Here is an 11,471-nt window from a genome sequence, read left to right as displayed (position 1 = left end):
CCCCTCCACTCCAAGGCACACAGCTTCTAAAATCCCAAGATGCTCTCACCCCCTCCCTCCCTCCCTCCCTCCCCTTCCCTTGCATGCTACATTCTCCTGATTTAGTTTTTTTAAGTACTGCTGAGAGGAGTTACATCCATAATATGACTGTGTTCTTCTGTAATCTTAGGTAAGTGTTTTCTCCCAATATTCTTCTATTTTTTACCCAGAATCTCTTGTCCCTTATGTAAGTTTGTATAATAATTATAACTCCTCTGGACCCGTTCCAGCTTGCCAGTATCCTTCTTGAATTGCAGCACCCAGAACTGGACCCAGTGGTTGATTCCCCACTTACCATCTGCTGTGCGCTACTCTCGCCAAGTAGCGCGGGGTCCCATGGCACTCCCCACTACAGCCACCCCAACGCTGCCGCTCTCGCGCCCCCTCAGCACGCGGCATTCCTGGTGCTCCTCAAAACAGCGCCTTTTGATGACCCCGCGCAGAGTGCGGGGTCATGGGGAAGCCCAGGAGCGTGCCAGAAATGACGCGCGCTGAGAGTAGCGCACAGCAAGGGTGGCCGATGGTAAGTGGGGAAACGACCACCATTACAGGTGAGCTCTGACCAATGCAGAGTAGAGTGGTAATATTACCTCCCTCAATCTAGACACTATACTTTTATTGATGCAGCCCAGAATCGCATTGACTTTCTTGGCTGCCACATCACACTGCTGACTCATGTTCAGTTTGGAGTCAACGAAGACTCCCTTTCACATGTTCTGTTGCCAAGCCAGGTGTCACCCTATATTTGTGCATCCTATACCTGTGCATTTAATTTTTTTTCTGCCTAAGTATAGCATTTTACATTTATCTCTGTAGAAATTCATTTTGTTTGTTTTGGCCCAGCTCTCTAATCTGTCCAGGTCATTTTGAATCCTGACTCGTCCTCTGGGGTATTAGCTACCCCTCCTAATTTGGTGTCATCTGCAAATTTGATGAATGTGCCCTCTATGCCACCATCCCAGCCGTTGATAAAAAATATTGAATAGCACTGGGCCCAGGACAGAACCTGTGGCACCCCACTAGTCACTTCTCTCCAGGGTGAAGAGGAGCCATTGGTGACAACAACTAGGCCTCTCCTGACATGCTGCTGCCATGGGAAAGAGTTCCAATCTGACCCCTGGGCTAGCAGCCAGGCGGCTTCACATTGTTGTCTGCTGCTGAGAGCACAACCTTGGTGCTGGGTACAAGGAGATTCAACAGTCAACTGGGAGGGAGATTCTAGGGCAGTGGTGGCGAACCTATGGCACTCCAGATGTTCATGGCCAATTGGCCATGCTGGCAGGCCATGATGGGAATTGTAGTCCATGAACATCTGGGGTGCCAGAGGTTCACCACCACGGTTCTAGGGGGATAAATGTGTAATCTGAATGTGTGTCTGGCAGAATTGGCTTTTGTGAAGACTCCCTTGACCTGACAAAGTGAAGACTCCCTTGACCTGACAATGAAACACTTGCAAGAAGTTCTAAGGTTTCTTTATTGCTGAAGTCAAAGCGAAGTGATCTGGGGGCAGGGCACAGTAGACAGAGGTATTCCAGAACAGAGATTCAATGCAAAGCAAAGCAAAGCTCACCGTCTCTAAGGTTCTCAACCCCCAACAGCAAACGAGGCTTGACAGCTTGAATTGCCACCAGATCCCCTGAAGATGCCAGCCACAGATGCAGGTGAAATGTCAGGAGAGAATACTAATGGAACATGGCCACACAACCTGGAAAACCCACAACATCCGAGCACCCTTGGGTTTCAGTCATTGAAGCAATTACTAATCCATCTAACAGTGGTATTGTCTAGCCCACATTTTGCAAGCTTGCTTGCAAGAATATCATGGGGGAGCTTTGTGAAAGGTGTTACTGAGGTCAAGGTATGCTACATTCACAGCATTCCTTTCTTCTATCAATCTTGTCGCCCTATCAAATAGAGAGATAAGTTTAGTCTGGCATTACTTGTTTTACAGAAACCCATACTGACTTTCAGTGATTATGACATTCCCTTCTAAGTGCTTACAGACTGTCTGTTTAATTATCTGCTCCAGATTCTGCCCTCGCATTGAAGTCAGGCTGACTGGGATGTAATCATTTGGGTTCTTTTTTTCTTCTTCTCCTTTTTCAACATGGGGACAACATTACCCACCCCCACTCCACTGGGACTTTTCTTGTTCTCCAAAAATTTTGAGATTACTTCTGCCAGTTCTTTTAATACTCTGATTCATCAGGTCCTGAAGATCTGAATTCATTTAAAGTAGTCAGGAATTCCTGTACAATCTCTTTATTTGTTCTGTGCTGAATTTCCCCTACTGCATCTTTTGTTCCATTTCCCCCTGGTTGAAGAAGAAGAAGAAGAAGAAGAAGAAGAAGAAGAAGAAGAAGAAGAGGAGGAGGAGGAGGAGGAGGAGGAGGAGGAGGAGGAGTTTGGATTTATATCTCCCCTTTCTCTCCTGCAGGAGACTCAAAGGGGCTGACAATCTCCTTGCCCTTCCCGCCTCACAACTAACACCTTGTGAGGTGGGTGGGGCTGAGAGAGCTCCGAGAAGCTGTGACTAGCCCAAGGTCACCCAGCTGGCATGTGTGGGAGTGCACAGGCTAATCTGAATTCCCCAGAGAAGCCTTCACAGCTCAGGCGGCAGAGCTGGGAATCAAACCCGGTTCCTCCAGATTAGATACGCGACCTCTTAACCTCCTACGTCACTGCTGCTCTCATTTTCAAGTCTGTTCCTCTATTCAAATTAAGGGGATGTTATCCTTTTGGGAGAAGACCAAGGCAAAGAAGGTGTTGAGTCGTTCTGCATTTTCTCTGTCCCTTGTTAGCATTTTGCCATCTTCTCCTTGCCATGACCCTATCATATACTTTTTCTTCCTTTTGCTACAGACATAACCAAAAAGTCTTTGTAATTGTTTTTAACCTCTCTGGCAAGCCCGAGCTCGTTCTGCACTTTACCTTGTCTGACTTTCTCCCTGCATGTCCTGGCTATTCATTTGAATTCCTCTTTGGTGATTTTCCCCTTTTTTCCATTTCTTGTACACGTCCCTTTCAAATCTCAGCTCAGTTGAAAGGTCTTTCGTTATCCATGCTGGTTTCTTTAGAAACCTCCTGCTTTTCCTTCTCATTGAAACTGTTTGAAATTATGCCTTCAAAATTTCACTTTTAAGAAACGTCCGTCCATCCATCCATCACTCACTCCCTTCTCTTTTAGTATTTTTGACCACGAGATCACACCGTAGTTTCCTAAGTTTACTGAATTCAGCTTTCTTAACGTCTAGAATGTGTGTCTGACTACATTTGGCATCCCTTTCCAATCCAATCCAATCCAAAAACCTTTATTAGGCATAAACCAGAAGTACCGTACATTCCAAATACAAAAACAGGATCATGTAGAAGATGGATTAAAAATGTAGCAACTGCTTCAGAAATTTCTCCATTAGGGCTGTTTCAATAGCTTAGACATTTTTAGTTTGTCTGAGAGAAACATAAATTCTAGAGGTAGTAAAGCTCCCAGATCGGTTCTAATATCATTATGCCTCGAACAGTAAAGCAGGATATGAGGGATGGAGTCCATAGCATTGGGACAGTACCGACAGCAACGCTCACTTTGTGGGATGTTAAGGAAACGACCTTGAAGATAGACAGAGGGGAATGAGTTGCACCTTGCTCTTGTCATGACCCATCTGCACTTATAGTTAACAAGCTGTTCTCAGTATACAGCAGGGCTTAGACTGGGTGTCTGAGGGGTGTGATCCCAAAGTAATAGAGGGGAACAGGAGCTTTGTGCAGCACTCCAGGAGAGGATTAGTGGTATTCCTGGTTGTTCAGTCTGATCTTTAGATGATTGGGTAAATTTCTGTATGTGTAATGGCTTATATGAAGGGACTCCCGTGAGAAACCCAAGGAGAAGATTTTTTTTCCAATATGGAGCCACCACTTCGAAAGCTGAAGCTCCCTCATTTCTAGCAAACTTTTTGGATCTGTGCAGAAGCAGAGACGCCGCCAAAACTTAAATGTTACAGCCCATGCCCTCGTTTCTAATAAATGTTGCCCTGATTCCAGACAGAGCACACCATAAGGGACACAATGTGGGGTGCCAAAGATCTTATATAGGAAGTTTGATTGGATAATGAAGGTTCTTGTGCTGCTTGGATCCAAAACAGGGATACTGCATAATAGGTACCTGGACCACCTTGGCATTAAACACTCCCCAGTAAGTTGGTTGGAACTCAACCTTCCACCATGGATGGCATCCCTTTCCACTGTATAACAAATTCCAGGAGAATGTGGTCTCTTCCACCCAAGGATCCTACCACCTTCACCCCACTAACCAGGTTAGGAGAAGGTCTAAAATAGCTAATCCCCTTGTTTTCTCCTTCACCTTCCATCTAATACCTTTTGCTGTAATATTTTTATTTGTTGTGAAATCCTCTTATCTCTTGGTGGTGCTGGTTTGTGGGTGGGGGGGGAGATCCTCTTATCTCTTGGATCTTTTTTTTCAATTATTCCTTTCTTCTGATCTCCTCTAAAACATTCGGCTTTTTCTCTTGTCTCTTTTTCTTAAGGTCACGTTATGTTGTATCAGGTAACCTTTAAGCTTTACCCGCATCCCAACCATTTTCACGTCTGTTCCCCTATTCAAATTAAGTTCAAACGTTTGTTTTTTCCCCCCTTACAATCCTGCACAACGATGTCCTTTTGAAGTTTCATTTAGTTTCCATTTGAAAGCGATCGGTTTTCTTTTACGCACCAAGCATGCGGGATTATGGTTTGAAAATGTCTTTGGTAAGATTTCCCCTTTGGATGCTTTAGAGGCTATATTCCTAGAAACCTGAATCATATCCTTGAAAAAGATCAGAGTCTTTTTTGCGGGGTGGTGGTGGTTACTTTTCCATTTTTTAAAATAAATTAAAATAAATTATTTTTAAAAATAAATAAATTATAAATAAATTTAAAATAAATTAAAATAAAATTAAAATAAATTTTAAAATAAATTGGCCATGCTGCCAGGGGCTGATGGGAATTGTAGTCCATAACATCTGGAGTGCCAAAGGTTCGCCATCACTGCTCTAGAACATAGGTGTCATACCTGCTGGGTCCTCCAGATGCTATGGACTATGTGTCCCCACTTTCAACGCACCGATCTTTCTACTACAGGTAAACAAAAACCTCTTTTGTTTTGAAAAGTTTATTCCCTTCCTTCTTTCGAGAAAGTGGGTGTTGGTCTGAATCTCAGCTTCTAGACATGCATGCTACAGTTCCAGCAGTTCGTCTCCGCATTCCACATCCTCTATACACATACATTTCTCGGCTTCTGCTAGCTGGACGATGAGAAAATTCCAGGGCTGCAAGGTGGCTTGAACGATTTTGGATCAGAGCGTGGTTCAATATTCACCCGTTTGTGGAAGCAGGTGGATCTAATTGTGCCTGGAGTGTAATCGCCCTGGTTTAGCTCTGAAGGTTTCCCTCTATTCCTTCTTCCGTTTCTCGTTGCCAAATGGCAACGCAGAGGCAACGTTTTGAGACTTCTGCAGGCTGGCTGATGTTGGCTCCTTTCTTGAAATGACGCACGGCAGCGGCCTGCTCGTCCCCATTGAAATTCACAGAACATTTTGCTGTTTTCTCTCTTTAATGGCCTCTTTGGTGAACTATTATGGGTATATTGCTTAAGAGCCAGGAAATATAATTAGCTAATTCGCACCTGCAGATAATTATTGTGCAGCTAGAGCTTCCTTTGTTGGGGGAATTTAATAATGTGACAGAGAAGAAATAAACAAAATTAAGGATAATAAGCCAATTATTCCTAACTCTGGGCTATTTATTTATTTGTTACTCCCGGCCCGAGGATGCGATTGTCATGCTTGTTCGGAGGAAATTATAACACTGTCATGGATTGATCTGACAGCTGGAGCTCCGTTTTGGCCGGCCAAGGATGCGTCATCCGGATGAGCCAGGAGCCCCCTCGGCATGTGCCGTCTGAAGCCAGAGACCGGGAAAGAGGGAGGGGAGGAAGAATCTGAGCAGCTTTTCGGTTAACCTTTTTGGCAGCCCCCAAACTCCCTGTCCTCTACAAGGCCTGCATAAATTCCTGGTAAATTGCTCTTTCCCTAGGAAATGGACACACTCCGTGGCTGCACAGTTAGCAGGATGAGCAGCAAGCAAAATGAAAAGCGCTTCAGGAAATGTCAAAGCTATGGAATTGTAGAGTCATAGAGCTGGAAGGGACCCTGCGCTAATAAGTCCAACTCCCTCTACCTCTGTCCCTCCCACTGGCAGCAGCCATCTGAATATTACAGGCAGCAGGCTCAAATAACCGTCCTCCCTGCTCGCTGAGGTGCAAGTCCAGTGGCTTCCAGGCTAAATCTTTAGGATGGGGTGTGTACGTGGGTGGGGTGCGATTCTTCCTCACATGGATGCAGAATCTCCTGTGCATGCATGGCACAGTATGAGGACTCTGAGTGCCACCTCTGGCACCCGTGCCATGTAGGTCTTCGCCAGCTACTCACTGCTAAGAGCACTGATGTCCTTTCCCTAAAAGGCCTTAGGGCAGTGCCAACAACATACGATGCAACATCACAAATATCAAGCAAATATAAATAAATCATAATACTTTCAAGTAGTAGCCATACCAATAAACAATATTTCAAATGTCAAAATATCAGTAATCTTGATACAACAAAATGCAGCATCAATAAAACATAGCAGCAATAATCAAATATCAAGCAACAACAACAATAACAATACAATAATAATATGGTATCATATGCGAGGGTACTTCAGCTTAACCTAGTAGGAAATGCTCATGCCGTCGCATCTGTCCCCTTCATGGGCATACACGCATTAACCCATCATGAGATCCCCCCTGACCTGGTCACAGGTCACTAGGATGCCTCCGAGCCATGGGTCATAAGACCTCTGAGATGTGGAATCTCGACACCTGTGACGGAGGACGCTTCCTTCCTGCACGAGACATCTGCTCCCTCACAGAGGCTAAGTGAATTGGCGCAACCTCCTCCCGCTCTCCTTCCTTCCCAAACCCTAATAAAAGGTTAGGGACTATTTGGTAATTTCTGAATATGGGATTTCAGCTTAGATCCACGGATCAGTACTGAAGCTCCGGCGCAGCCTTTCCACTGATGATATCAAGCGCCTCTCTCGCCTCCTTCATACTGTGTCAGCTGCACTTAATTTCAATCAACTGGCGAAAACAGAAATTCATATAGCAATAGCTAAATATGAACCTAAGATTATAAACAACAAGCATCAGTAGCAATGTATAAGAAATAAAACAATACAGCAATGGATAAACAATAAAACGTATGCATGGGGCTCAGGACCATGCCTGTTAGCTTCACCCAGTGTTTTCGTGAAAGGTCTGTCTGAAAATAAAACAAGCATCTGGTGGAACACCCAGGGGCAGTGCGAGGGGGAATTGTGCCTAGGGCACATGCGCATCCTGCGCCCCTGACACGGCACCGCCTGCCCCAGCACTGCCCCGGCAGCGCCCCGGAATGCTCCAGAATGCATCCACCACGCCACCGCCGCACCGTGCACCCTGGACATTGCCCCCTCTGCCCTGTTGGCGCTACGCCACCAGGAACACCTTACAGTTTAATAACATTTATTTTGCAAATCAGAGCACGCTTCTTTAGCCACGTTTTGAAATGTCTCGGACAGCCCTTTTGGCATCTTGTGAGTTAACTTCCTCTACAGAAAAGGGTGAAAAGGGAGCCAGAATTCCCTCCTAAGCAAAGGCCTTGAGAGGGCTGTAGATCTTCATTCTGTGCTCATCTCCGCAGGGTTGGCGAGGTGAGAAATATCCTAGGAAGTTAAAGGGCCAAAATTAGTTGCTCGCAACATCTTTCCCCTTGTTCAGCAAAGCTGAAAGTAATTTCGGTGCCTTACTCAGCAAATGTGCGGCCAGCGAGGCGTGCGAGCTCCTCTGCTTGGTCTTCTGGGGTGCGCGGAATCCGCTTAGCCAGAAAGGGAATAATTACGAGTGTGTTTATTCAGCGGGTGAGGGTGTATGGTTTCAAGGAGGTTTTCCCAGTCTTTACTCCTTCCTGCCCACCAGGGAACACATCTCTAATAGTATTGCTCTTTGATAGGAGCCTGCGGGCGGGGCTTGAGTGATAAACAGATCAAGTCAGCCTCAGATTCCTGGATCGTCAGGTGACAGCAAGGAGTTGACACCTGGCAAAATTTCTTCCAGAGAGGTGCAAGTGCCGTGTGGCTTACAAGCAGGAGATAAAGGGGTAATTGGGGGGGTGAAAGGAAAGGATCGGCCTGTGTCTGGCAGCCTTTGGAAAAACAAGTTCCCTGTAAATTATCTCTGGTGGCTTTCTCCAATGTGGCTTGGTTCAGGTGGATCTTGTTCCAAATCGTTTTGTCTTGCATCTGTATTGCATCTTCTAGGAGTGGTCTCTACAGAGGGTAGTCTGTCCCACACTGCCTCAGTCCAGTGAGAAGGGGAATGTTTAGTAGGCACCTATCCCATGTGCCAGGGTGGGGAAACCAATTAGTAGGTGGCTCTAGGTGGAACTTTGGCTATTCAAAGGTGTAATATTGACTGTTCTAGTAATATGCGGGTGGGGTTTTCAGTCCATTTACATTCGGATTTGCATTCCCTGCAGTAGTAACAGTATTAGTGAATGCAAATCTTGTGAATGGGTGGTAGTCTGTTAGTCTGACATAGTAACCATCTGAGTTGTCCGGAATTCTTGTTCCCAAATTCTGGGACAATATGGACAAATATATAATTCTACTCAAACATTCCCTCCTCACTGGACACAGTGTGTATTAAAAAACCCTGAAACAATAAACTCCAACATTTACAAATATAGTGCAAAAAATACAACAACTAACCCCTTCCCAGTAGAAGAAGTTCCCAAATAACACTCGCAGTTACCTTTAACAAGGTGTTATAGGGCTTTATTCCAAATCCAAGGTCCCTCGAGTCTGGTGCCCAGCCCTGTCTCCTCCAAACTACATGCGGAGCTCTGCAGCCTCATGCTGCTTGAGTCTCTTGCCTTTCTGGGTAACAAATCCTATCCTGGAGCAGGCTATGGGGGTTACATGTTGTGTGTGTTTCTTTATTTCTTCCAATATTTTTATATTTATTTTTGCAAATGCTGTTTTGATGCTCACCACCTTGCATGCCCTGTTTGACCGGAAAGGCAGCACAGAAATGTTCTAAATGAATGTGTGTGTGTGTGTGTGTGTGTGTGTTTGTTTGTTTATTTATTAGGCTTCTATACCGCCCCATCCTCGAAGGGCTCTGGGCGGTGTACAGCATATAAAAATACAGTATAAAACAATCAAACATTGAAGGCAGCAAAAAAAATTTAAATTTTTTTAAAATTATGCAATACATTGGTGTCCAATTTTCCAGATTAAAATTCCCCCTCCCCCGAAAGAGGGAGGCATGGTGAGTATAAACTGTAAACCACCATCGTTCTTCGGGATAGGTCGGAGGTCAGAAGGTGAGCCATATAGCTTACATCCTCGTGCAATGAATCATATGGGCTACCTCTAACAGGTAACATTCCTCATGGCCTGAGTAAGGGCTGACTGGGATCCCCAAGCCTGGTTGAGCGCCCCATAACTCTGTCAACTTCCCTCCACCCAGGGCCAGACGTCTAAACTAAAACTCCTACTACAAGGGTAATTCAGCCCCATAGCAACCCACTGCCACGCTAACTAACTTCCAAGCTTATAGCTTTTTTCACCCCAGGTCTGGCCCAAGGGCTGGCCTCTTTTCCCTTCCTACGCGGACTCCTAGCCACGTGTGATCCATGCAACGGCCACCTCCAGATTAGGACTCATTGTAACTCTCATTTCTATCAGCGGGCCCTTTGCTAGCTTTGATCCGAGACTAAAACTTATCCATACGCAGCTGCCACCACCACAGGCATACGCCACCTGGGAAACACATCCAGCCTGTGCTAAAATAGCTGTCATTGCACTGGTCCTAGTAGAGTTCTGACCCACCCTAAGGTAGCTGGTGTTGGGACTTTAAGGGCCTTTACGCCCAAATTTCTGCCTTGGGGCCCCCCGACTGTAGGACTGTACCACCTCTATGTCCCTGCAATGGCCTCCTCCTCACTGGTGGAGGCTAATTCTAGTGGTCCCTGGCCCTTCTATATGATGCTGGGCTGGTCTTCCACGCTGGCTAGGGTTTTATTGCTCTTGGCCCTGCCCATGGTGGAACACTCCCCTTCCTCCTGGCTGTCTGGCCTCCCTGTGGTGCAGGACCTCTAATGAGTTCCGTATGAGGGCTCTAAAGTCTGAGTTAGTTCACTTCGGCTCCTTTGAGACCTCCAGCCTGAAATGGTGCCTCTAATTGGCCTTCTCATCTCAATGGCTATTATCAAATGTGTGACCTATCATCTTCCTCCCCTTTTGGGGAGAATTTTAAAATGGGTTAGTCTGACTTCTATTGCTACTTTACTTCATATTGTTATCATTTGTTCTTTGAAGATCTTTATAATTTGTCTATTTTATATTTTTTGATGGCACTACCTAGAGTCTCCGATGGGGCGTATAGAAGCTAAATAATAAATAAATAAATAAATAAAATTAAACTACTCATCGCTCTCGGGATAGTCGGAGGCGATGAAGCATAGCTTACATCTCTGCAATGAATATATGGGCTACCTCTAACAGAACATTCCTCATCCTGAGTAAGGGCCTGGGATCCCCAGCCTGGTTGAGCGCCCCATAACTCTGTCAACTCTCCACCCAGGGCCAGATCTAAACTAAAACTCCTACTACAGGTAATTCAGCCCCATGCAACCCACGCCACGCAACTAACTCAGCTTATAGCTTTTTTCACCCCAGGTCTGGCCAAGGGCTGGCCCTCCTACGGGACTTAGCCACGGTGTGATCCATGCAACGGCCACCTCCAGATTAGGACTCATTGTAACTCGGGCTTCTACGCTGGTCCTTCGCGCGCTTTGATCCGGGAGACTAAAACTGGTCCATATGCAGCGCGCCGGGCCTCCACAGGCAGCCACCTGGGAAACACATCCAGCCTGTGCTAAAATAGCTGTCAGCTGCATTGGCTCCCCAGTAGAGTTCCGATCATCTCTCAAGGTGCTGGTGTTGACCTTTAAGGGCCTTACGCCGCCCAAATTGGGGCCCTCGTGATCTTCTCGAGACTGCATCAATCTTCATATGTCCCTGCACGGCCTCCTCCTGCCTGGTGGAGGCTAATTCTAGTGGTCCCTGGCCCTTCTATATGATGCGGCTGGTCTTCCACGCTGGCCAGGGCCTTTACGGGCTCTTGGGCCCCGCCTGGTGGTGGAACACCCTTCCTCCTGGCTGTTCGGCCTCAATTCTGCAGGACTCCTAAATGAGTTCCGTATGAGGGCTCTGTAAACGGAGTTGTTCACTTCGGCTTCGGCCTTTGGAGACCTCCAGTCACCTGAAATGGTGCTCCCCCTCCAATTGGCCTT

The sequence above is a fragment of the Sphaerodactylus townsendi genome, linkage group LG02 (genome assembly GCF_021028975.2).
Source record: "Sphaerodactylus townsendi isolate TG3544 linkage group LG02, MPM_Stown_v2.3, whole genome shotgun sequence".
Classification (NCBI taxonomy): Eukaryota; Metazoa; Chordata; class Lepidosauria; order Squamata; family Sphaerodactylidae; genus Sphaerodactylus; species Sphaerodactylus townsendi.
Note: the sequence above shows the minus strand (reverse complement) of the source record.